The 27,275-nt window shown below is 40.2% G+C and overlaps 1 pseudogene; it reads right to left on the bottom strand.

Annotated features, from left to right (window-relative positions):
- Positions 1–27,055, bottom strand: part of LOC138748040 (NACHT, LRR and PYD domains-containing protein 3-like) — a 78,275-nt pseudogene extending 51,220 nt beyond the window's left edge.
- Between the last annotated feature and the right edge of the window lie 220 nt (positions 27,056–27,275).

Raw genomic sequence — 27,275 nt, 5'->3', positions numbered from 1 at the left:
GGAGGTGTTAAATTCGGCAAAGAGGAACACATCGCCTCGCATAGAACATGTGGGAGCGTTATCTAAGTGTGGAGAAAATATTGTACATGATCATCGCTATCTTCGGAGTTCTTGGTAACTCTACGAATACTTGCGTCCTTTGAAGTCGGGTCGATTTTTTGGGTGTTGACATGGATTACGACGCTTTTTTGGCAGAGCAATGCCAATCCTGAATCATAGTCGGACGCATGGGATGGACAGCTGAAAAAAAATGAACAATATGACCTGCTGCTGTTTTTCGTTCTCAACAGAAACGCAGAAAACCACCTGTCCGAATTTCTGAGTAAACCGAAGGGCAGTGCAACTTTTTTTAAATGTTGATATATCGACCGCAGAAATTCTGAAATAGTAGCTATTCAAAGAATAGAAAACAATTGTTGGCATTGTTCATATTTTCTTGTGTCATAGGGTAGTTTAACATCTTTATTTTAACTGGACGGAGATTTTCCGCAAAGTTTACATGAATTCTTGACAGCCATTTATGAACGTGTGTGGCAAAATTAGCGCCATCGTTGGTACAAATCTAAAGCAGTGCACGGCAGCGCCGGCTCTAACGTATTTCTAAATTTACTCGAGTCTGTGTGGGCGACCTTGATACTCCGATTTCCAGCCAACCATCAAAACCACACGGAAACTGCAGGCTAACTTGTAGTGTTTGTGGGCCAGTAGCGTCTCTAACCTCGCAGCAATATAAATGTAATTTTTAAAATCATATTTTAAAATTCCGCCGTTTCAAATGGACTAAATTGGAGGTAGAGGTATAACAAATGTAATTTGTGGGTTTATATTGGCTTTCCATATGGTGCCATGCGAAATGATTATGAGTGATTGGAGGTAAGAAAGGAAGAGGTTCTAAAGTTTGGTGACTATGAATCTATCTGCAAAGAATCATTTTGCAAGTCATGAAAACCAGATCTTGTCATGTGTTTTGGATTTCAACTCATTTCCTCAGACAGGATCTGTGATATTCATAGATATTTTTCCACATTAATTTCGGAAGCAACCGCCATCAGCGGGATGTTGTACGAGTCTTGTTACTCCGGTGTTGAGAGCTCGGCAGACGGTCATAAATTTTCATGGATATCTTACAAGATGCGAGAAGTTGAATACTTGGTGGGCACATCAAACACTGGAATGGATGAATGAAGTAGAGAAATAATTCAGACACTCGAAAAAAGTCAAACACATGGAAACCTGATAAAGAAAATGGTTGTGTGGAAGCCATATCGATGAAATCCAGTAAAATGAAAGAGAGAGAGAGAGAGAGAGAGAGAGAGAGAGAGAGAGAGAGAGAGAGAGAGAGAGAGAGAGAGAGAGAGAGAGAGAGAGAGTGTGTACGTATAAGAAAGAAAAAAATTGACACAGACAGAGAGAAAGGGGAGAGGAAGAGAAGGAGAGGGGGAAGTGCATACAAAAGAGAGGGAGGGATTCTGGATTTGAACATTGAATCGGTGCAGAGGATTACACTTGAGCAAACTGAATGACAGGCGCTGAGTGGCCGACTTTTGCTTCTATTCATTTTCCTTTGCTTGATTTTCTGCTGTTTGTAATACGTACATAGCTTTCAGCAACACCTGTTTTTCAACATTTATCTCATAATTCACTACTCAGCTTCACTAAACGGACATTCACTTAAATTGACTTAATCCTAATTATTGAAATGTGTTTTCGCTGTGCAAAAGGAATAGGGATTTTTTGGCATTTAGTGATGTCTTGTGAAAATGTGGAAAGTTTTTGGAATGAACTGAGTGTATTGTTAGGGTAAATTATTAAGATAAAGATACCAAAGGATCGAATAATATTTTAACATGGAGATATTTATGCAATTATATAAAATTGAAAATGGACAAATACCAATAGAACATTTTAAAATATTGCAATAGCCACTGCAAAAAATGTATTGCGATACATGGAAAGATGATAGAGAAGTGTATATAAGTGGATAGTATAATGAGATGTGAAATTGTATATCTTTGGAAAAATTACGTATTGTTGAAGGAATCCAGTTGAACATTTTTATAGTATTTTGAAACCATCATGGATTTTATGGATAGTGTTCCATCCACCACTTCTATCTTATCCACTCCTCATAATCAGTATTTTTATACCAATTAATGATAATAATATTATTGTATATTAAATGGTCTGTGTTTCTTTCTTTTCTTTCTTTGGGGTGGGACAGGGAAATGGGGAGAAAATTTATAAAATATTTTTGTATCACATACATTTGCGTATGGATATTTCATTAATGCTCGATTCATTTTTTTCCTGTAATGATGTAAGCAAGTAGCTATTTTTTAAAAGAAATACCTTCACTGTCACGGGCGTAGAGCAACGATACGGCCAGTGCTATTTGAGTGAGAGCGACCCGCTTCGAATCCGAAGCTATTTGCTGTTAAGAATTCTCCTCAACTGGTGGAAATCTGAAATCGGAATCTGAAATCTGACTGCAGGGGTTTCCTTTGAGTGCTGCTATTTCGTCCTTTATTCTGAAAAAATAGCAGATCAGTTGTTCAAAAGGCTCGGTGTCATGGGCGGGAAGCAGACTGAAAAATAATATGAACTCAAATCTCTGTTGGTCAATGGACCAGGATACTAGCGCTATCACTCTTCGTAAGGCATATCCACTGCTCTGTTGGTCAATAGACCAGGATACTAGCGCTATCGCTCTTCGTAAGGCATATCCACAGCTGTCGATAATATCAGAACAGGGGACAATATTGCAAGGGAGTTGTCATTGTTACTAAATTGAATCATCTGGTCACATCTATCCAAGGTTTTGGGAACAGTCCAGAACTGGGTATGAACTTTTTGCTTAATCACTTAACTTCTTAACTAATCACTAAGCATATTTGGAATTTTAAATGTGCTTTGTGTGTGCGCTCATCTGCTAATTTCACCCTCACTGCCCTTAATCCCCGTTTTAATTATTTGAATATTATTTTATGGAGAACGCGGAGCGATATGTATGTATCAGGCTTCATTAACTTCATTTTTGTGGAAAGAGTATTGAATATGTCATTCTGATATCCTGTTTTTTTCCTTTTTGTCCAGTGAATGTGTTGTCGATTGCCATCCTGTGCCGGGGAAGGTGCGGCCTCTCCAAATGCACCACTCGCTACCTGGTGGCCATGGCAATGGCGGACCTGATGGTGATCATTACTGAAGTAATTTTCAGTCGGATTAAATTCCTTTATTTCCCCGTGTGTTTCCTGGATATCACCCCCGTGTGCAGTGTTTTACTCGTTCTTGCTCGTGTAGCAACGGACTATTCGGTCTGGTTTACGGTTTCCCTCACATTTGATAGATTTGTCGCCATTTGTTGCCTGGATCGAAAAGCTAAATATTGCACTGGTAGAACTGCGGCGTTTGTTCTGACAGCAATTGCCGTTACACTCTTCCCGAAGAGCATCCCTTACTACTTTTTTTACGAGCCGTTGGTGTTTATTGATAATGTGCCATGGCTCTGTCAAGTGAAGCTAAGCATTTACACTGACCCTGGATGGGTCGGATTTCACTGGTGCGATAAATGTTTAAATCCATTACTTCCTTTCACTGTAATCCTGCTGTTCAACGGCCTGACAATCAGGCACATTATTGTGGCCAGTCGGGTCTGCAAGGGACTGATCGGTCATGACAAGTGGGGGAACCGCAGTGATCCCGAGACGGAGGGCAGGAGGAGGTCTGTGCTTCTGCTCTTCACAATCTCCGGCAGCTTTCTCTTGCTGTGGATGGCGAACGTTTTACAATTCCTTTATTTTTGAGTCGCAGGCATTGGAGGAAGCCAAAACGAATCACAAAAGGTCTTTAAATTTGTCGGATACTTGCTGCGAACTCTAAACTGCTGCACGAACACGTTTATTTATGCAGCAACCCAGTCAAAGTTCAGGGAAGATTTGAAGAGCGCGGTTAAATATTCCATCTGCTTCTTTCAGAAATAAATTTCATAACACAGCCCTCGGAGGCAGGCGGACTGTATTGTGATTTATCTCTATGTCCTTTTAATTCAGTGCAATTGTTCACCAAATCCCCTGCATCACTTAGTTTTCACTTAAAACTTCACCATTTAACGTCTGGAATTCAGATTTAAGGACACTATTGTTACGAGCATACAGGACCCATAAACGCTCCAGCAATAGATATTCACAAGAACAAATGGTTACTAAAACAAAAGTTGCTTTTATGTATCGTTAAACATAAAAAAGGCAGACTCAAACTTAAATTTATCTCGATTAACCTAATTAACCTAATTTAACCCCCTTGTAATACTAAGCGCATGAATATGTAATGTGTGTGTAAGTTCAGAAAAGTTCTTTGGTTCAGAGTCCAAACTCACTTCCCATTCCTCCAATTCAGGTTCCAGTCAATTTTGTGCACAAAATTTAACATTTATGAAGTTCACCAGGCTTTGGTCCTTAACACTCAGGAATGTTCTTGTCGGTTTTCAGAGAGAGATTTGTTGTTCCAGAACATCCACAACGAATTCATTTTTAATCAGACACTCCAGTGTCTTGCTAATGAAACCTGCCCCCTTCAGGGTTCTACAGATGATAACCTCTTTCTTTCAGGTCACCACAGTGTTCCTTTTTGTTTCTGTTATTCCAAGTGAAATATTAAACGGTCAATTCAATCCTCCTCTTTCTCTCTCTATCTCTCTCTCTCTCTCTCTCTCTCTCTCACACACACACACACACACACACACACACACACACACACACACACACACACACACACACACACACACACACACACACACACACACACACACACACACACACACACACACACACACACACACACACAGTAAAGCCTCTTTAACTCTGCTTGCAAAACTACATGGCCCTCTTAGAAAAGGAAGGTCCACTTCAGACTGTCTGGGGATCTGACAATCTCTTTCTTCTTTTGCCTTTTTGTGATGAATAATCCATTATTGAATTATCCTGGTCACTCTCCCAAGGTCTTGCATTGGCCCCAATATGTCTAGCATGGGGCAGAGCTCCAATGTTTCAAATAAGATCTGTTTTAAAATCTTTGAATGTGACATACTCTAACAAAACTTTCCCAGTGTATCCCCTAAAAACATATCTTGATACTCTGACACAACATATATGACTCTCCCCTGCTCTAGAGAGAGTTGTGTATACAACAGGAGGAAACACATACTCTTGACTTGCCAATCGGTGATCAAAACAGCAATCATTTTTCAGTCGGATCAAATTCCAATACTTCCTAAAGTTATGTCCCACAGGACCGATAGCCCACCAGTACCATAGACACGATGGAATATCAATGTATCCTTTTCCCATTGTCTCCCTATTTTTTCTGCTATGTTGCCCGTGCCAACAATATCCAATTTCACCCTTAATGCTCTCAATGTTTGGTCTCACATGAAGAAAGTATTCCCGGAATTTGTAACTTACTTCGATTTTATGCGTCATTTATAGTATATCTAATACCAGCGGTGAATCTGTTATAATACCCATTAGGTCTGTTCTATATCTAAGCCCTCTCTCCATTCTCTGCATGTTTCACAACTCCCAGGTTTTCGTCCAGCCTATAACTTGAATTGAGACTACAAAACCCCTCATACCACTGCATAGCCATAACGTCAAAGGAGAATAATCTCCACGACCCACGTATCTTGGCCAGGAATTATGTGGATTACAAACTATTTATATGTTGTTCACACATGATTTTCACTTAATCCCTTCACTTCAATCTGTCTGTCATGATATCTATTGGATACTCTCTTGTTGTATCTACCTCCATCACAAGCAATGGATACGGTCCATGCACACATCACTCTCTGACCAACAACTTTGCATGCCCTTCTCCTTTACACCACCGCTCCCGTAACCTCAATTCCATAAGTATGTGACGCTTTTTCACCATGGAAAGAACACAGATTATGACTTGACAACCTGCAAACGGCGCTCATTACTTTGCAAAAATTCTAATCTGTCTACCCATAGCCATCGACGCTGCAGAGAAAACCATACAAGCTTTTTGAATATCTCTCCATTACTCATTTCCTCGGAGCCAGACAACGTCTTAATCAAATTCCCCGGTGCCATTTTCAAATCATTCAGTACCTTTGTCAAAAGGAAGGAGAATACATCTGCCAATATCTGCATTTCCTCCAGCGGGCAACTCCCAAAACATCGATTTGCATCAGCAAGATGGACAAAATCGATTTGGGAACTGTTTTCCTACATTTCAATCAAGCATCTGCAGACTTTATGGTTTAACATTTCAACGCTTGTATGTTTTTTTAGACATATACATCGTCAGGACGTGCTCAAAAATGCTATAATTTTCTTATCGACGCTAAATAACAAGGTATAACCTTGTGGGATATTGTTTCCAGGCAGGATTCAATAGGTTGTGCAGTTTCCACAGGGAATGATAAACGTACAAACTCGAAAGTGGAGAAAATGCGGGTATTATAATAGCTTCTGACATCCACCACACTAAACAAAAAAAAGCATGGAACAATACAGAACAGTACATACCCTTCGGCCCTCGACCCATGTATTCCTTCCTAAAAATTATTCTAAAACCTCCCTACCCCATAATCCACTATTCTTTTTTCATCTACGTGTCTGTCTCTAAGAGTTTCTTAAACTTCCTTTTAGCCTGGACCAGGATCCCCGGCAAGTCAATCAAGGCTGTGTAAAAAATATAGCATTATGTCTCTATTAACCGCTACCCTCCAACTCCACCTACTTGAAAATATGTTCTCTGGTGTTTTGGATCCTGCTCTGGGAAACACAATATTGCCAATCACAATATTGTAGTCCTCTATCACGTTTCCTCTCATCGTTCAAAGCTTGGAGTGAGAATAATCTCAGCTTTTCTAACCTTGCATCATAAGACTTGCTTCCCCATGCAGGCGACATCCAGCTAAATCTCCTCTGCACCCTCTCCATAATTTCCACGTCCTTCCTATAATGAGATGTCCAGAACCTATCAACCTCCTAGATATTTGGATTTGAACCCAAAAGCTCCTCTCTTCATCCACACTCGAGAGTAACTAACTATTAACTTTGTACTCAGCCTTCTGGTTTGTTCATGCTAAATGTATCACCTCACACTTATCTAGAATTGCGTCCATCTGCAACATTTCTGCCCATGTAACTTATCTATATCGTCATTTAACATTCGACAACTCTTCCAATATTTGTGTCATCCGCAAACATACTGACTCTTAATCCAGTTCATTCATAAAACAACAAAGAGCAGAATAATTTATTTCCACTAATATTCTATGCTTTCTTCCGACAAACCAATTTATTATCCACACAGCCAATTATCTTCTGATGCAGTGCCTTGTAATTAAATGGATGTGTCTCTCCTGGGGGACCTTGTCAGATGACTTGTTGCAATTCATAAAGTTTACATCTACCACTCTAGCCTAATCAATTTATTTTGTTACCTCTACCAAAAAAACTCCATTAGACTAATAAAGCACGAACCTCCCTTCACAAAGCCATGCCGACTATCCCTGAGTGGACTGTACCAAGATGCTCAATTTCTGATTTGAATGAAAACTTTCAACCATTTATGTTGACACGTTTTGAATTACTTTTGTCATCTTTGTTATGAAGGTAGGTATGTTGACTAATGATGTAAATTATCACTCTGATAAGAATTCTTTATTTTTTAAATTTTGGGCCAAACATCATCTTTTTGTCATTTGGTTTAGATTTATTTAAAAAATAACAAGATAATATAATATCAATTCAATATAATCCGTTTGATTAAAACGTGGAGTATCTTTGATGAAATGACATGATTTAAGATTTATGTATCTTTTTGATTGTTAACAAATATCCATATGTACTCTATATTTGGGATGTGAAATTTCAATGTTAATTTAAATATTGATAAAGAAATACTGTGCTCTCCAAATGCTTATAGATCCAATCCTTCACACTCCCTTCCATTAGCCTGAACATCACTGACGTACAACTCACCAGTCTATAATTCTAACTTTCCCAGGGGACTCCCTTACACATTTTGAAACAATTAGAGTATATTATCCATTCTACAAGCCACCGGAACCTTCTCTCTGGCCAAATAAATTCTAAATATCGTTGCCAACGCCCTATTTCTTCCCTATTTCCAAATCTCGCATCTGGCCCAGGGGACTGGTCAATCTTACTCATTTAAGAAGATCAAATACTTTCACTTCCCTAATCTCAACTTGGTCCAGGACACAAGCCTGTACGATACTGAACTCACCCCGATCAAGAAAGGTTTTCAATTAGATTCTATCCTCATTCTTTAGATTCCAGGCACAAGTTGCCCCCTTTATACGTACGTGTATTCGTCTTCACTCTCATCATTCTTATGTTATTCACATACACATAGAACACCTTGGAGTTCTGCTTAATATTATTCAACAAGAAATTTTCAGGCTTCTTAGAGCTCTTGTCGGTAATTTTATTAGTTAGTTCCCAGCTAGCACATAATTCTCGAGCCTAGCTTTCTGAATCTAACATTTGCTTCCTTCATCTTCTTAAGTAGAAGCTTCACCTGATGTACCAGGCAAGGTTCTGTCTTCCTTGTGTATTTTCCCTGAGTCAGTGGGACACGCCTATACAGAAGCTCACCCAAGTTATTGCTAAACACCCTCCATTCCACTGCCGTGTATTTTCCCGTTAAAACCTTTTCCCTTTTGACTCTATCTATTCTGCCTCGTCCCATTACAATTAGCCATTCTCTAATTAATCATTTTACCATTGTGGTGGTTTTCTTTTTGTATCCAGCTGCACTAAAGCTCAGGAAATTATGGTCACTATCTCCTAAATGCTCACCCAGTATGAGTTCTTCCACCGGACCAGATTGATTATCTAGTACTCGATCCATTGTGGGCTCCCCTCTAGTCGGCCATTCCACATTCTGTGTCAGGAAGTCCTCTTGGACACACCTGACAAATTCTAATATATCTATCACTCTTTACGTCAGGAGGAACCAGTCAGGGTTAACGAAGTTGAAGCCTCCCACAACAAAACCCTGTGATTTCTCGCAGCCTTTGAACTCAAAGCCAAGACTACTAATGTGCAGCACAGAAGAACCTTCTAACGCATTCTCTGAAATTGCAAAGCCACGTTGAGGAATTTATGTGCCAACATTGCTTCCGAAGACATTATCTCCAATCTAGGGATCATATTGATAAATACACTCACTCTAAAATTTCCTGACAAATATTGGTAGAGAAGCAACATTTCTATGTTGCCCTTGAATTCAAATCCTCCGATTACTAAAGGAAGCACACCTTGCACTTTCATGCATAATCTGTGCCCAACGCAGCTATGTCGAATTATATAGGGATTGGACCCCAATAACGAGCTGCACAGACACTCCACGATCATATTGGGCATTCTAAGGTGTATATTATCACACATTTCCGGATGAATTCCTTTTTCCCCAGCACAACATCTTTCTTAATTCTTTTTCTAACCTCTAATTCATTTTTCAATCTACTGCATTGGACAAAACATATCCAATATCGGTTAATCTGCAATCCAACGGACCCCCTCTCCACTACTTCCTCAGGTAATTTATGTAATTCGCAAAAGAGCAGGAGCGCCAGAAGAGGTCCAAGCGGAATACAGGAAGTCTCTGAACTACAGCCACAAATTCTCCCATCTACTAAAGATATAAGCATTGAGGACCCGTCAATTTGAACCCACACAGACAAGTGTAAACGGACATCATGCCTCCCGACTTTCTCCATTAACGGCAATATTCGCATGCACCATATAAACCGCCCTACCTTCCGCAATTTCATCGATCTCCTCCTCCTATACCTCAATTTGAATCGTGATGCATGACCTTTATAAAATCGTCCTACTACCACTTTGATGTCTATGTTTCTTTGAATATCAATCAGTCGGGGGGCGTGGCAAGATGGCGTAAGGATCGGACGTGCCTTCCAGTCCTCTCCTGACTCTATCTTATTGTTTTGTCTAGAAATGCCCGTTAAAATTCTTTAAAAGTTTAGATAATTTCAGTGCTGTTAATTTAACTAATGATGGTACAATTGGTGGAAAAAGCCAAAACAAAATGACAACAGATCATCAAAAAACTACATTTTCCAAAAGTTCAAGTTTTGGAGCCTACCTACAGGAAAGACACCGGGACTCAGCGTGAAATGGATCCCAGGAGAGAGGTACAGTGTTCGGATGTAGAGCTCTATGTTACATCGATAGAGCCCCCTAAAGAGGGCGCCAAACAGCCTTTAGAACAAAGAGTTACTCAAAGGCATTTGTCAACTGTAGAGGTGGCGCTGCAAACTGTATCTCTTGAGATACAAGAACCTATACAACTTTATGTACTGGGAGAATTTAATACATTATGGACTGGGGAAAACCCCAGCCAGCGTCCTCCAGTCATTACTGGAGAGGCTGTGACTGGGGTTTCCACACGCAGTCATACTACAAGGAAGGCAACCAGAATGAAGGAAGGAATAGAAGATCCTTTGGAGAAGAAGCAGGAATCTGTTGAGCCAAAATCTCTTCCAATTGAAAAGATTTTTGTGAATCTTGAATCTAAATTATCTTATACAATGCAGGGATTATCCAAGATTATGACTGAACTTGGTACTAGGTTTAATACTTTGGTGAAAATACATTCTCAACAGATGGCTGAGTTTGGAGCTTTTAAGCTTGAAGTGAGAGATAAATTTAATTCGTATGAAGAAGATATAGATGAAATACGGGATCAAGTTTTTGAAGTGACAAAAAATGGTCGAAGACTTTATTCTTTATTCTTTGGAGCGTAGAAGGTTGAGAGGGGATTTGATAGAAGTATTTAAGATTATAAAAGGGATAGACAGAGTGGATGTGGATAGACTATTTCTGTTAAGAGGAGGAAAGATTAAAACAAGAGGACATGAGTTAAAAATTAAGGGGCAGAGGTTTAGAGGTAACATGAGGGGGAACTTCTTTACTCAGAGAGTGGTAGACGTGTGGAATGAGCTTCCGGGAGAAATAGTGGTGGAAGAGTCAATTGTATTATTTAAGAAAAGGTTGGACAGGTATGAGAAGAAGATGGAGGGTTATGGGCATTGTGCAGGGAGGTGGGACTAGAGAGGGGTGTTTGGTTCGGTGCGGACTAGAAGGGCCTAATGGCCTGTTTCCGTGCTGTAAATTGTTATTATTATGACTTACAATCTCAAAATAAAAATTTGGTGAAAAAGATTGATTATTTGGAAAACCAATCAAGACAGAACAATATAAAGATTATTGGTTTGCTGGAAGGTATGGAGGGACCAGACCCAAGAAAATTTTTTACTGAATGGATTCCAAAGGTGCTGGGTCAAGATAATTTCCCGGAAGGTATAATACTGGAACGTGCTCACAGAGCCTTGCGTAGAAGACCTATTTCAGGTCAAAGTCCAAGACCTGTTTTGGTTCATTGCTTGAATTATTACGACAGAGAAATAATTTTACGAGTGGGTATTAGAAATGCACAACAGAGAAAATCACCCTCGATGATTCAAAATAATCGAGTTTTCTTCGATGCGGATTTGAGTCAAGAAGTTATGTTCCAATGACGGGAATTCAATCCTGCTAAAGAGTTGTTGTGGAAGAAAGGTTACAAGGCAACCTTTAGATATCCAGCTGCTTTGAAGGTTTTTCAAGATGGTTGCCAACCAAAGTTCTTTGATTCTCCAAAGGAAGCTATAGCATTTGCTCAAGAGCTGCCAATTACACAGTTTCAACAGAGACGTAGTCTGCCGTGATCTCTAAGGAGACAAGATATGGAAGAAAAGAGCCGTGCTCCAAGAAGAAATGGTTGTAATGGTGACTCGGCAGTCGGAGCTGATTAAAAGAGGAGTTGTCCTTTTTTTTCTAATGTTTTTTTTTTAAAAAAGGGATATGAAATAATGATGATGTTAGTTTAAGATAAAGTGAGAGTTGGGGGAGAGAACTGGATAGGCACTATTTCTTGAAAGTCATCTGCTACATGTGAGTTATCTCACACCTAATTTTTTTGGGAGTTACCGGATTGCGTGGTTTAGACGGGAGGGGGTATTTTTAACCTCCTACCCGGTTTTTTCATTTTTTTATGTATTATTAGATTAAAGAGTGAAGGGGTTTTTTTTTTGTTTAACTAAAAAAACATAAGAAAGTATTTGATTGTTTAAAAAACTAAAAATTGAGGTGGTTTTTTTGTGAAATTTATTCAGTAGATAAGGAATATCTGAAATTTAAATGTGAATGGGATGGATAAGTTTTTTTTATAAAAGTTTTCGTTTGGAAAATATTTTTTAAAATTAGAAAAGAAAACAAATCGTTACTGCTAAGAAAGATTATTGTCCGTTTTCCGAAATGTGTTATTCCTGGACACAGACAGACCTTTGTTATCATCCACTGCAGTGAATTGATGATGACACTTGCCCCGACCACCTATCTTCTAAAAAAAAGGTTAGTTCGTGTATTTGGGTGGTATGGGCTGGTGGGCCATAATGGCCTACAAAATACTTGAAGGACATGATGCAACTGGAAATCAGTGATCAGTATAGAAATGAAAACATATCCCGTTCTCAAACATAAACGCACGATACAACAATGCTCACATGGAAGTGGAATGGTGTAAAATTATTTATAATTACTTGAAAAATATTTTGCCAATTTCTAGTTGTCTATAAAAAATTTTGAAATTTTTTTGAGTGGTAACGACTAGCAGCCAATGTCCTTTTATGCGTGAATAATATAAACAAAAAATGTTTTCAATGTTCTTTTGTGCTGTTAGAATAAATAACATGGAGCTCGTTCATATATTGCTTTTGAACATTTACATTTGAATGTATTAATATCGTATTCATTTATTTATTGGTTTAAATATATTTGACAGTTTCAAGAGTTCGAATAAACATTGAACGAAATCAGTGTTGCCTTGTAACGGAATTTTCATTGTTTGATGAGTCACAAAACAACAATGCCTACTTGTTCTACGAATATAAAGGGAAATTATCACAAAATTAGTCAAAGAAACCTTTGCAACTTCGACTCGTTAATCAATAGAAAATGAGTTTTCAAGTAAAACGATTATGGTTAAGAAACCTGGTTTATTGACCCGTTAGTCAATAAATCGCAGAATCGAGACATAGAAAGTTAAATACTGAACTTGGAAGAAGACTGGATTAATTAATCCCTGTTTAGAGCGGATCGAGAAGGAGACAAACAAATATCAATTAATAACATTGAAGAAGCTTATTACACAGTAGAATACGGTTTGGGACACTGGACCTGCTTATCCTAATAGGACTATTTGGCTTGGAGAGATTGTTGTGCATGTTTGATGTCTGAATGCAACGAATAGACCGGAAACTGCAGCAGATAAGAAGCTATGTGCCGAGAAGGTGAGGAAAATAGAACTTTTTGATGCATTGCAAAGGCAGCAATTTCATATATGGGGAAGTGAAATGGCTGAGGGACGAAAAAGACAAGAATGAAAGTAAAGTTGTTAAGGATTCACATCCTGCAAAAATACTGCAAAAACCATTAATCGATTTTGAGATTGAATTCTAAATAGCGGATGAAGAAAGTCCACAAGACACTGGTGTTGGGAAAGAGCTGCCAAAAGAGAGACATGCTCAGAGATTGAAACAATACATGATGCATAGAACCTAATATGAGCTAACTCCTCGATTTCTTAGGGTAGGCTCCAGATATTCATATGCTGATTCTATGCATTTCAATATTCTAGCAGGCACAACTGTTGTTCAAGTGGAAAAGGCTTCTGTTCAAATTGGACTTAGAAGATAAGGAGGAGCTGTTAAGAAAGACACGGATGTGGCGATAACAAGAAAGTGAGCTGCAGGACATGCTGCGATGGAATGAAGAGGAGCTACAGGAGGAGCAGCTAAGAATGGAGCTAAAGTAGCAACTGGAACTGGACAAAGAAATTGCTAATGTGGCCACGTCATAAGCATTACAAGGCTCAGTGGTATTTGCTGCTCAAAGTAAATTATTGAAAGCGTCGTTTTTATGAAGGACTTTTGAGAAAGAATCTATCAATTACCAAAGCTGTGCCAGTGATAGAACTACAAGAAGCATATGGTCAAGGACTGAGCCAATTAAGTCTCGATGTTTAGCCAGTGCTACTTCATTAAGACATGCTTTTTCTTGGACCAGGCAGGAAAAGGCAATGAGCAGAGCCAGCGCCGAAAATGCGAGATGTGCAAGATAATGAATTAACTGGGTTGATCCAAGGAACCAGAGATCAAACACCAATGATGGCCGCTCTGGACAAATATAGGAGACAAATACCATCTCTTAACTCCTGTCAAGTCTTAGCAATCCAGAAGGACAAAGTAACATTCGCCTTGGGATGAGAAGACAATATGAATTTGCTGAATCATTAAATAAATTACATACTCTATATGCTCTACCCAAGAAAAAGATTCTAGTTTTTGATGATGTTAAATTCCAACTGTTTATAAAAAGTTTGAAATTAATACTGAAAAAAATGAGTGAAACCTCGGAGGATTTTTTTACATTTATTTGCAACAGCTCATGAGAGGACAACCACATGGATTCGTAAAGAGTTGTCAACATCTGAAGCCAGATGATACGATCCAAAAAGACGACGTGGTTATATTTTGGTGACAAATATACATTCTTGCAGCTTGTATGAAGAAGGATTTCATGGTCGTTAATGACACCAGAGGGCACGAATGGTTTATAAGCGTACACTCTCTTTCTAACAGGTTGTTGCAATGTCTTGATGGAGATTGTCCATCTTCAGGAACTTGGAATACCAGAGAAGAAACCATGTGACAGCTATTTTAAGGATTTAGTAAATTTTATGAAGGACGTGAATGTTCTCACATATCCAGTGTATGGAATTACGGGTATTCAAACAATGAATAAAGAAGTTGAAAAGTCCAAATCGTATGACAAACAAAATTGAAGGACATGAATTTACCACCTTTTTGACAGTGAAATTAAGGAAAACCTACGTTCAACTGATGAGAAAACAAATGTTCGTTTTGTAATAATAAGCATATTTTGGAGCCTGTGTACCAATGGAAAATAAGATACATAGTGAGAAAATCGCTCTCTTGAAGGAAAATGTAGTATGCTTGTCTGGCAGCGTAAAGGACACATTAACAAACAGTGCAAAAAGTGACTCAACCGCGATAAATGTTATCATAAGCATCACAAATTATTACATGTTTCAAGGAAAAAGAAGAATACTGAAAAGGAACAAACGTCGATGAAGGAAGCAGATGAAAGCAGCGCTGAAGCTTCCACATGAACAAACGGTCCTTCTGGGGATGGTGAAGATAACTGCAAACCCTTGATAGTGTCTTTACAGGTTAAAGCGAATGATGGGAATGCAACCTTACGATACCTGCATTTCTTGACCCAGGAAACACTGCATAATTTTGCAGTGTGGATCTAATGGAAAGGCGTAAGCTAGAAACGGGGAGAACAAAGATTCTATTGAAAATCATTCGAGAAAAAAAGATTGATAAAATTAACATGCTTTCCCGTTTGACGCTGCTGGAATACTCAGCGATAATTTTTTGTGATTTTCCCGGCGTGAAAAGACAGACTTCTATGCCTGTGCATAAAGGAAACGTACCATATCAAAGTGATGCGAGTCAGTGGGCATATCTGAGAAAGTTTTATATACCGGTAAATAGCTCTGACATTGGTATGCTAATTAGTTTAGATGTACCAAAGGCTATGCAACCAATAGAACTGGTATCTAGTGTGAGAGCTGGCCCATGCAGGGTTAGACCTATGCTTTGATTGACAATCAGTTGTCGATTGGAAAGAAAGAATGACATTGCTCAGAAGTATTCAAAATGTTGCAATATATTTATTTTGTGAAACTCAATGAACAATTGAAAGAAAAGTTCAAGCCAGATTTTCCTGAACATCTTGATAACAGTCTAAAACCTTCAAATGTATACAGACGGTTCTCAGACGTCGATGATGAATCTATTCAGTTTAAGTGTGCCCAAATGGAAATTGAGATGACAATTCACGGGTGGTCTCTGTCTGGTAGTGCGTGAATCATGGCCAGATGTTTGTGCGAGGGAATACGATGTGGAATTGAAATAGGTGGCCAATTGGAGACCAATCTATTTGCAGGGATCAAAGCTGATGTGCTTAATGAATCGATTTCCCAGTGTGATCAATCACTCTGATGCACAGGAGACGACAACGCCGCCCCAGATATAGAAGGCGACTCATGCAAATTCAAGAGTGAAGTGTTGCTTCACATGGAAGGACTGTTTGGTATCAGTAATGTTGGAGTGAGCGCAAGTGATCACAGGGGAAGGGGTCAAGGGGACGATTGTTGGAGAGGGGTGAGCAAACTAGAGAATTACGGAGTGAGCAATCCCCATTGAGAGAAGAGAGGAAAGGAGAGGAAACGTGTAAATAGTGGTGGGATCATGTCGTTAGTGAGAGAAATGGTGATGGTGGATATTTTGGTTGCAGAGGATGATGGAGTGCTGCGAGAGGAAAAGTGAAATCCTGTTCTGAAATCCTGTGTAGTTGAAAAGAGCCAGGACCGATATGCAAAGATCTGCAGTTGCGGTCCTGGTTCATGGTGGTAGAAAGGAATCAATATTGTTTGGAAAAGGAGGAAAACTTCTAGTAACATATCAATATGATCTGGCTTGGAAAACCTCGTCCTGGGAGAAGGAATTTCGAGAATGCAATCCTTACAGGGGAGAGGCTGCGAAGCAGTGCAGTCAATGTAATTTTCGGGTTTGTCGGTTTGCCGATGATATCTGTCGAAAATGTGTCCCCCAAGATTGATACAGATTTTCATGGTCAGGCAGCATCCACCACCTGGTGGCGCTGCTGCACTCATGTTCGTAGGACACACTACATTCAAATCAAGGCCAAAGACTCACCACAAGCCATCAAGATGACCTTTGTGATTGGCCCACCTAAATCACCGGGTGCTGCAGTCCACGCAGCATGCCGAGACTCAGCCCTGACCTTTATCCAATTCATACAGGTGAATCACCTCGGCTGACCCCTGCTGTGCCCTTGCACTTGGCTTTGAGATATTGGCCACAGCACCCAAATGGGACCAGCCTGTCAGGATGATTGGCATCCAAATACTACCTGCAGAACTATAAAGGACAATGTGTGCCTTTTTTCTGCCTTTTTTAACTCCTCATGGCACGTAAAAAGAACCCTTCACACTGGGTTGGAGTAAGTTCTGAGGTCAGGTTGCAAGAGCCATGACCTTACCGGTTAAGAAGTAGCAGTACGCAGTGACATATTGAACAGACTGTTGAATGTGTATGTTCATGTAATTTACCCCATTCTCTGTTGGTTCCTCCCTCATTGTCCGAAGGTTATATTTCCCTCTTGTATATTGTGTATGTTGTCTGCGTTTTCCTAACATCGACCCTGTTGTCCCGTTTGCATCTCTAAAATAAATGGGATCATTGTACCTCAAATTTCACCTGTTCCTAAACTGTGGGACACACACAATCCTGAACAAGGCAGGTACATCGAGAAAAGGGAGTGTGTTGTTTGAGATGGACCAATCAAATTTGAGATCATGGTTGAACTTGGCAGCAAACTGAATAGAGTTGAGGAGCTCCTCATGGGTGCATGAGACAACACCAAATTATCCATCGCTTTATCAAAGGAAGAGTTGAGCGATCTTGGCTGCATCGTTTGGAAGTATGGATAACTCCACATAGGCAACAACAGAAAATATAGACGTAGCTGGGGTCCACGAGGACAGATTTGGATGAATGAAAAAATAAGTTATTGAGAGTGAGACAAGTTCTGCCAGCTGGAGGAGAGTGATTCTGTAGCGATGCTGGTTGCATCTATAGTCCAGATAAAACAGCAGGGCTTTGAGACATTCGGTATGGGGGAATGGAGGTGTACAGTCACTCTATATCCATGGTAAGGATGAGCTGGTGATGTTTATGGACTGTAAGTGACAGAGGATGTGTGGATATAGGTGGGGACAGGCTTGGTGAACAAAATTGAATCAATGTAAGCTAATAACTGATCGTTTGTGCAAGAATTGCAGAATCGCTGAGTCTGCTGGGAAAATTGTGTTTATGGATCTTGGGTAGGAGGTAGGAGCGAACAGTGGGAGGGTTGCAAATAAAAGTTTGGAGGCCATGCAAGTGATGAGTTCAGAGATGGTGCGTGATCGAGTGGGTTGATTAGTTTTGGTAGATTCCTATTGTAGGGGTAAGTACAAGGAAGTGTCTTGATTCTGAGGTATTTATTTTTCCAGATCTAGGTCAGTACACCAAATATAACAGGGCCACGCTTGTCGTCGGCTTTGATCGTGAGTTTGGGATTTGTGCAGAGTGAGTGGAGGGGATGAGATTGTTATGAATGACGGGAGTGCTGAAGTCTACGACTTTGATGTCCAGAGCAGGTAGAAGCCTTGAACAAGGTGTCCAGTAGGAGGAAAGAAGTTAAAGTGGGAGAATGTGTTCGCGGTGCGGCGGTGAATCATGTTTGCAGTGGGAGGCACGGAGATTGAACCAACGGAAGAAGTGTTCAGCATCGTTGAAGTGTGCGTGAATAGATGCGTGGTGGGGGAGGGGGTTGGGGAATATGGGTGATGAGCGGGAGAAAAATGAGTGAATCGTCCTTTAGTCTTTCAACGGCTTAGAGTGTATCTTTGTGTATCGGTGGTATGGGCGTCCAGTATGTACTCCAAGTAATTGAACACAATGTGTTGATAACAGAACTATCTCCAGTCGTATTGTTTTTTTTTTAAAGCACACTTGATTAGGTATTTTGAAGATCAAGAAAGTTTATAATTTGGTTTACGTTTCATTTCAAATGTTTCCTATTGCACCTGAACAGATATCTCAACCCATTCTTCAGCACCACCCTGAATGCCCTCTGTATCAGCACGAATATACACGTGTTTGTGCAGGTACTGTGCATCTTCAACATCATCCCACATTGTTGCAGGATATACATCGGAATGCTCAAATTCTTGTCTGTATAGGAATAGTTTTCAGTTGGCCGTGTCATAGAATATATAATTTGAGGTGCCAACATTAAATTGAAATTGCCGGATAGAGCGAAGAACAAAATCACCGACTTTCTCCGTTTCTCCATCTCGGGATCTTTCTTAAACTCACTCTTGCATCGCAGTTTCCGACGGACCCTATTCACCGCTATAATGTGTCTGACGGTTAATGTATTAAATATCAGAATTAAACCAAATGGTAAGACCCGATTCATAATATGTTCAAATAGTCTGTACGCTGCCCACAACGGCGCCCTCATGTATTCGTGCAAGGTGACGCAGAGCTGTGGATGGACTGCGAAATAAAATGGATCATTCTGAGCACAGCTCACCGCACGCACTGAAACGATCACCACGGTGGCTATTCTGACCGTGCAGTATTTAATTTGCAACTTCTGGTAGCAGATGGCGATGAAACGATCGACAGTGAAAGCCACAATTAACCAAACGGAACAGTGCATGTTTACCTGTTGCAGGAGAAAGGTGATGGAACATATCGGAGTTACAAACAAGAAATTCGCAAACATATAGATAAAATTAATCTGATGCATTATAACGGCAACGATAACCATCATCAGATCTGCGACAGCCATGGCTACTAGATAGTGAGTGAGGCATTTGGAGAGGCCACAGTTCCAGAGTGACAGGATCACAATCACAGTTACATTAACTGAAAGAACTGAGAAAATATAGCCTTACGTGCACGTGGGAGAAAATTATCTGAGTCACCTTACATGCAGAAAGGTCCAAATCAGGCTTTCCCGGGAGCTCACATGCCCGCCTGCGCTGAATGAGATTGGTTTTCATTCATTGTTCGAATTGACACTCCACTAGCATGTCGAACTGGGTCGTCGAATATCTCAATTCCCGCATCAAGTAACAGCGAGAAATCTGGAGCCGATCCTGTTTGGAATATGACCATGATGCTCTCTGAGCGCGGAGGTGGCCGCCTCATTGGAAAAAGGGAACAACGTCTTTCTCTCTGGCCCCTGAAATCATCCCATTAACGGAGATGCTGTTCTTCGGTAGAATAGCTGATACCGTACAATGTTGACTATATATAATGGAACAAATTCTGAAAGGCGTCACGCATGATCGCAAGACAGACTTTTGATGACATAAAAGGACATCTGACTTCATCCTACATTAAAAGCTTCCCAAGGCTAGGGACAAGGATGGACATCATCCCATTTGAGGAGATCTGGTCGCTCCGCCTAGCGGAACAGAGTTGCCATCAATCCGTCTCGTTCGTGGGGAATAATTGCAGACGTTAGTTCTTGTTCAAGTTTCTGTTCCTCTAAATTTCGAGCGGCCTGAGCTGGAAATTGCATGGGACCATGGACAGATGTATCTGGAAGGGAATGGGGCGGGGACTTGAGACCATCTGCAATTTGGAGGAATAGCATTAACATTGATTTCTTCTCCTACCCATATCCATTTATCCAGCTCAGTTTCTCTATCTCTCTCTATTCCCTTTCCTTCCATTTTTCACAGTGCAGAATCAATTGTCGTCTTTCTTATCATACCCAATTAAAACATCTTGTCTGTTGGTCTGTACCCCTCCTCCATCCAGTGTCCCCCTTCCCTCCACCAGCCTGCAATTAAGACGTCGTGTTTCTTCAATCATATATTGAGGCAAGACTCAAGCCCGACTCGGTAATGATAGATCTTTACCTCCCATGGACGCTGCAAGATCGCCTGCATTCCTCCAGAATTTTGATTAGAATCACAGCGCTGGCAGTCATTCGTGTTTCACTCACATCGATAAAGGTTCATTATTCCTCAATATCGGCAAGGTAAATGCTGATGGCATATCTAAAAGAGTATTTGGGGCCTTCTGGTCTGGCGATTGCATGGTGTACGAGGTATTAGTTAGGTGCTCCGATTAATTTTTAACATTTCCTTCTTAATCTTTAACCAAAATGGCTCATAAATTTTCCCTTCAATATTTACTATCATTGCTTTTGAAAATGACAACAACGAGAGGATATAAAGCTCATAAAAAATGGTAAAGAGGAGACAGCCCCTCAGACTGGTAACATCGTTTCAGACAGCCTGAAAAGGTGGAAGATAACACGAGAAAGCAGTAAAAAGAGTCAACGAGAGATTGAAAAAAAGCCATACAGTTAATTTCAGCAATTGAGAATGATTTTGGAAACTGTGGAGTTTGGTATCAGTTAATGGAGAGTGAAGCACTATCTACCAGCAAGGCCAAGTTAATTTCGTGGATGGTCGATTTAGGGAGAACGAGCCAATGCCAACATGCTCGGATCTCGGGGCTTTTGGAAGATGCAGAGGAAGGCAAGTTAAGGGATTTCTTCTCCAATTTTCTCGTGGAAAGAGGCTTTTGCTACTCAGCCCAATCTAGGCAGAGCACACCACAGTTTTAAGTTCCCAAGCCAACCTCGGAACATCGTTCACGTTCGGTAATTCTTCGTTTCCTTACTCTCAAGAGAAGGATCTTGTAGTTCGTGAAACTCGTCGGAAAAGAATTTCCTCTTTGAAAGCTTTAACTCCAACTTCATGAACCACATGATTGACCTGGATGTTATTCGCTCGTAATTCTGTGACTGGCGATTTGTTCCGCATTAGATTCCTTCGCTGCTCAAGTGGTTGGCAAATGGCTACAAAGTTTTGACGGCATTTTCCTGTTGCAGTAACAGAAGGAAATAATGGGGAGACAAACTACCGTATTTTTATTTTTAATACAATCCTTTTAGATAGGCTTGGTTGTGCCATTGATAATCCAGTGAGGATCAAAAAAAAAACAGTTCGTTGCTGGAACGTGACACCATATTACCAAGGTGACACGCGGAGAACATTTCAAACGGATTTACCTTTGAATGACGATGACATTGGATATTTCACTGCCGTTCAGCTGGTTGAGAAATTTAATATCATTTATTTTTTTTTATGTTCGGCACTGTGGACTGTGTTGATTCTGGCCGACGACAAACAATGTTGTTGTAATTCTATTTCAATTTCAATGATACAGACGTGCCTGGAAATTGGATAATTGTGGTTTTCTCGTTTCAAAAAGAATTCTACTCAAATAGCACCAAAGAGGAAGGTCCTACCTTTCTAGGAATTCCGTGACAGCAGGGGTTAATTTAGCGTCTAATCCAGAAGTGACACATATGTCACCTGCAACCTACTAACGCGCACCATATCGAACTGACCAAGGCCAGAGATTGAAATAATGACACAGAGAGCTCATCAGAGTCTTCTCATCAGCTGGCAAACAGCACAGCTTTCATCACGGAGAATAACAAGATGTCATATTCGCCAAGCAGCGAACAAACTTTACTTTGCGTTCTTATATATTGGAACCAAAGACCACTACAACACAAAACAGACCCGGGTCTCGTTTATGGAGCATCAAACGATTTTCCTGCCGCTACCCATTGACGTGCACCTATACCATGGGCCCACATCTCTCCAATCCATGCACCTGTCCAAATCTACTTGCATGTCGACAGTTATCATGTTTCTCTGACTTAATATGGCAACGTTTACCACAATCTGCGTGAAGTCGTTCCAGTAAACCAACACTGTGGAAAATTTCTGCTTGCACTTACTCTATCCACTCCCTTCCCAGTTTTGTTTTATACACACATCAGATTATACCACTTAGTTTCGACATTCAGGGGTTAAAAGCCAAACCTATTGCACTGCTCCTGTAAATCCACCAAGTCTAGGCATCATGGTTTGGCGGCGATTAATAGAATCAGATTTAAAATGTATTCTTCGACTTAAAATAAATGATAGAAAAAAACTTAGATTTTAAACTATTTAATTAATCAACGGGAATCAAACCTCTGAATGTGCAGAAATATGTTTATAAAACAGAACGAACCAATTTTCTTCTGATACACTCTTTCTAAAATGAACTGCAGAATTGTCAGGAAAGAGACATCGTGTCTACCATAAAAATTTCAAAAGATAATTAGAGACCCACATGAATCTGTTTCCTTACCCGGAATACCGACCCTGCCTGTATAGGATAGTAAATTCTGACTATCTGGAAAATGGCTGGATAACCCATTTTCGGCCTGAACCAACGCGGTTGTTGATGCCCAATTGCCACTAGTTCAGGAAACATTTATACCCCTGTGATAACTTAATTAAGGTAATTAATGGCATTTTCATTCGGATTAGCTTCGAACCACGGAAAGAAGCACAATTAGAATTAACATGTTTAAACGTTATGTCACATCGTAATCAACATTTTTTGGTCCCATGGGCATTAATTGCTTTCATGCTATTTGGATAGATATATGGGGGAAAGTGTCCCAATATATCATGAGATTTGAACCGGTGAAATAATAAAAATACATATATTAATTGTTGAATTATTTTACAAACATCATCTCTTTCTATGAATATTGATATTAGTATTGTACCACAGGTTTGTAAAACAAAGATAAGTGTATAATAAGGGAGGAATTTTTGTGATTCCCGAAAGTGGTGAACCTGATTTTGCAAAGCTGGAAATCAAGCGGTGACACACCTGTCCTAAATATTGCTTTCGGACTTCACATTAGAATTATACAATGACCACGATGTACCATCGTGGGCAAAAGAAATGCCAGTGCTGGATGACTGATTCACCACGAAAATAATCTTAATGAAATATATTGAAGCTGCAATCGAATTCATGGGACTTCAGTCAAGAGAACGACCGTTTTGTAAAAGTTCCCTCTGTCACATCAGGCCCCCTTCATGTCTGACACTACCTGTAAACTATTCCATCCGATGCACAGCACTCCGACATTTGGCAAGTCAGATAACGGAACAGTGCTGATGCCATTCGCTCACGGGCAGAATTTAGACAGGTGAAAGTTCATGGTCTGAAGACACAGGGTCTTCAAGTCAGTGGATTTTTCCACATTAAAGTAAATGCATCGTGGCACTTAACGATTTTATCAGTATTTGTGTAGAAGAATGCGTGATGAATAAGACGATTGAGGCATTCATAATGGACGCCACGTGTATACCGTGAAGTCGTCAGGATGCTGAAATCCAGGTGATAGGCATCAATATCAGAAGATCCTGTACGCCATCGAACATACTGGCGAAGTTTAGTTCCCATACCTCTCCAGACGCATATGCATACGAGATCAAACACAAGACCATCATAAAAACGCTTTGAACCATGTTCTTCTTATTTAGGATAATGTCTTCAATTCAGCACGTGTTTGGCCCTTCCAGAATTTCAAGAGAAATGCTAAAATTAATGGAGTTACGGACTGCAGCGCACAAATCCGTCTTCCTGATCCTGCACAACCATTCGCCAATCTTGTTCCTGAATAGATGGTTCAGCGCCTTATATTGTGGTTGAGGAAGTTTCTGGACCTACCATCCGGCCCAAACCCTTAATAATTCTGGAAATTTAACATTTCTTAATAATGCAACAAAATTCTTCAGAGAACGCTCTGCAATATCTCGACATGCCCTCTTCCCCAATTCATATTGCCAACTGCCCGATAACAATTAAATTCCCATATAAGAGGTAATTACCTGATTGCTTCTATTATTTGAACGTGTCTCCTCACAGGGCAATCACAACGAATATCCCGACAAAACGCTCTCCTCCCACCTCACGTCCAACGCGAGTGCAGCGTCTATACATATTTCTGAAACAAATGAGGAGAGCTTGCTTTAATAACTCTTCTTTTAGATGATAATTGAAGCGTTATCGGACGCTTGCTCAGTCTCCTGATACTTGACCTAATGTTTGTCCTGAATCACCTGCAGTCTCGTACAAATTGAATAGGATGAATTTGGTGATCTTCGGTTCGTAAGGCGTTACTTAAGGTGGTATGTGAGTGTTAACAAAGAGCTAATAACTACTGAACTATACCCATTACAATTTTTGAATCTTTCATCAATTGTCCCTTCCTGTTTTTGTACGCTCCAGGGAATAAAATCCTAACCTGTTCATCCTTTCTCTGTAATACAGTTCCTAAAGACCCAGCAACATCTTCGTAAATATTCTCTGCGCACTTTCAATTTTACTGCTGCCGTTCTGTAGTCCACTGACCAAACCTGTCTGCAGGATTCTAAGTCAGGTCTCACTAATGTCTGATCTAACTTTAACACATCATCCCAAATACTAGATGCACTACTGTGATTTATGAAGGATAATATTCTTTACGAACCTACCGACCTGTGGCAACACTCTCAGGGAGCTAATTAGGTTTCTGTGTTCCCGGTCGCTTTGTTTGACTGCCCTGCCGTTTGTCATATACTAATATGTCCTTTCAAAATGCAATATTTCACGATTTTCTGCATTAACTTCCAGATTACATTTTAGCAGCTGGCCCAGAACCATCCACAATCTATAAAACCGTTCCTTGTTGTCCACTTGCTAGTCCAAAGTATCAATAATGATTTAGATAATTTACGTTCATGGATGACAATCAACATTGGATGTCACGCCCAAGCACTCTGCTCGTTACTGGGCTTCAGCCAGAAAAGCCGTCATGTAGTACCTCTCTCAGAGTTTCTCCCAGAGAACAAATGTCGAATCCACTTTAGAAGCTACTATGAGCACCAAGCTACCAATCTTTCATGAGTGATCTCCGATGCCATGGAAAATTGTGGTGCATTGCGAGCTAGTGTTATGGCACCACTACTGCAGGTGCGGATCTGCAAGGAGCTGGGAACGGATACAAGCGCTCCCACGTTGCCCAATCTCCCAGTTTGACTGCTGTCAGCTCCCGATAAGCTTTAAATGGCCTGCAAATAGAGACTCTAGACTACTCTATCCTTATTCGAACATATCTTAATTTCATTGCCTTGTCCATCGTGGCTTGTGACTAGTTGCCTTATGGTGAATGAAGAAAATGGATTTTGAACTGGTGCAACAGGTGTAAAACCTTGACGTGTAAGTGATTACATTGATGGGTATATTGGGTTGTAGGTGACAGCATTGAAGGGAATCCATAGGTTGTGAGTGGTTACATTGATGGGAAACCTTAGGTTGTAAGAGATAGGATTGATGGGACTCCTTGCGTTGTAAGTGACAGCATTCGTGGTTACTTTTACTTGTTACTTGCTCTCCAACATCATGATGAGACATCGGTGGTTGGACATGATCAACTCACGTGGTTAATTTTTTTTTGAAATACACTCTTTTCTGGAAGATCAATATATTGTGCGCTCTAGAGAGATTGATTGTCGCTAAAGTTTACCATAGGATTGGTCATTGCCATTTGAACTCTAGCAGAAACACCCATGGCCCATTGCTCGAGTATATATTTTTCTGAGATTGCGTTCCCCATTGATCTGCTGGAATGTTAGGTGCTAGCCGTTTGGGTATGTAATTTTGAGTGACTAATTTGTGTTAATGCTTTCACTTTGGCCATATTCATAGCATGTTGATCCTTACACTCCAGTATTCTTTTCTCTGTTCAATAAGCTAATTTCTTCTTCACTGGCCATTTGTATCCTTTTAAGATGCCCTTCCAGCTCCCATTGCTGCTTCTTGATTTGATCCTCCTTATACTCGAAAGCATGTTTTCTCCAAGCACTGTTGTTGGGCACAGATGAAAACCAAGTCTGATTGTGCCTTAGCATACATAGCTTATACCCTTGAAGCACATGAAGCTGTTCTTTCTCTAGATGCCTTTGAAGACATTGAAGATTTCCTGCATATATCTTTGGAAATACTATAATTTGGATTCACATCTGAACTTTCAGATACCACTGATTGAGTTTCTGTCTTCTGCATTTCGCTTGGTACAACAAAAATAGGTCTTTGCAACATACCTTAATTTGTTTCACTTCCACTAACCTTTACGCCACAAAATGATACCTTCAGTGCCGTGACAGAGACATATTTTTGATTGCTAGTTGATGCTGCTTCATCATTGGCTCCTCGCTCCAACCTCCTGCTATGCATTGTTTGTCGACCTTGCCGGCTCAACTCATGATCAAACAGTTCTTTGAGAAGACCTGTTTTCTCGAGGTCTTTAGCCCGATGAGACTTCTTCATATCCATCTTGGTTTCTTCACACTGAACCTGGCTTCTGTCCTGACATCTACTGGTTCATGCTGGAAGAGTAAACGAATGTTGTATATTACTTGGTGGCATGAAAACAGTTGCTGGTGGCTTGTTATCTCTGTGTTTCTGCACATAATCATTCTCATCTGAATGCTTATATTTACAATAACATTTTCTGGGTTTCCTGCCAATTATAATGCCAGAGCTGTGGCTTCTA

Source organism: Narcine bancroftii, chromosome 13 (genome assembly GCF_036971445.1).
Source record: "Narcine bancroftii isolate sNarBan1 chromosome 13, sNarBan1.hap1, whole genome shotgun sequence".
In the NCBI taxonomy this organism is placed as follows: domain Eukaryota; kingdom Metazoa; phylum Chordata; class Chondrichthyes; order Torpediniformes; family Narcinidae; genus Narcine; species Narcine bancroftii.
This window is presented reverse-complemented; position numbering and strand designations above follow the sequence as displayed.